The following is a 499-nucleotide window of genomic DNA, read 5'->3' as shown; positions in this document are numbered from 1 at the left end:
GGGTGTGCGTGTGCGAGTGTGTGTGCGTGTGCGTGAGTGAGTGTCTGCGTGCGAGTGCGTGCGTGTGTGTGTGTGTGTGCGTGTGTGTGCGTTTGCGTGTGCGTGTGAGCGTGTGCGTGTGAAAAAAATATATATATTTTTTTTTTTTTAGAATATTTTTCCTCCTAATTCAACAAACTAAATGTAAAGCGTACAGAGACAGAAAATAATCACAATAACTCATAATGATTTCATTGCTGACAGATTAGGTTAAATAAATGTTAGAATTTTGGTGCCAAAATAATGTTTTCTAAAATAAAATACAAAAAAATTAAATATAATAAAAAATAAAACATTAAAATAAATAAATAAATACATGAATGAAAAAAGTTTTAGGGTTAAAATAACATTTTAACAAATAAAAAAATATTTATTATAAATAAAAAAAAATGTTTACAGAACTTACTCCTAATTCAACAAATCATTAACATTTTATTTGGCTATTTTTGCTTATTTATTT

This window comes from Sinocyclocheilus anshuiensis, unplaced genomic scaffold, assembly GCF_001515605.1.
Source record: "Sinocyclocheilus anshuiensis isolate Anshui unplaced genomic scaffold, SAMN03320099.WGS_v1.1 scaffold3662, whole genome shotgun sequence".
NCBI classification, from domain to species: domain Eukaryota; kingdom Metazoa; phylum Chordata; class Actinopteri; order Cypriniformes; family Cyprinidae; genus Sinocyclocheilus; species Sinocyclocheilus anshuiensis.
This window is presented reverse-complemented; position numbering follows the sequence as displayed.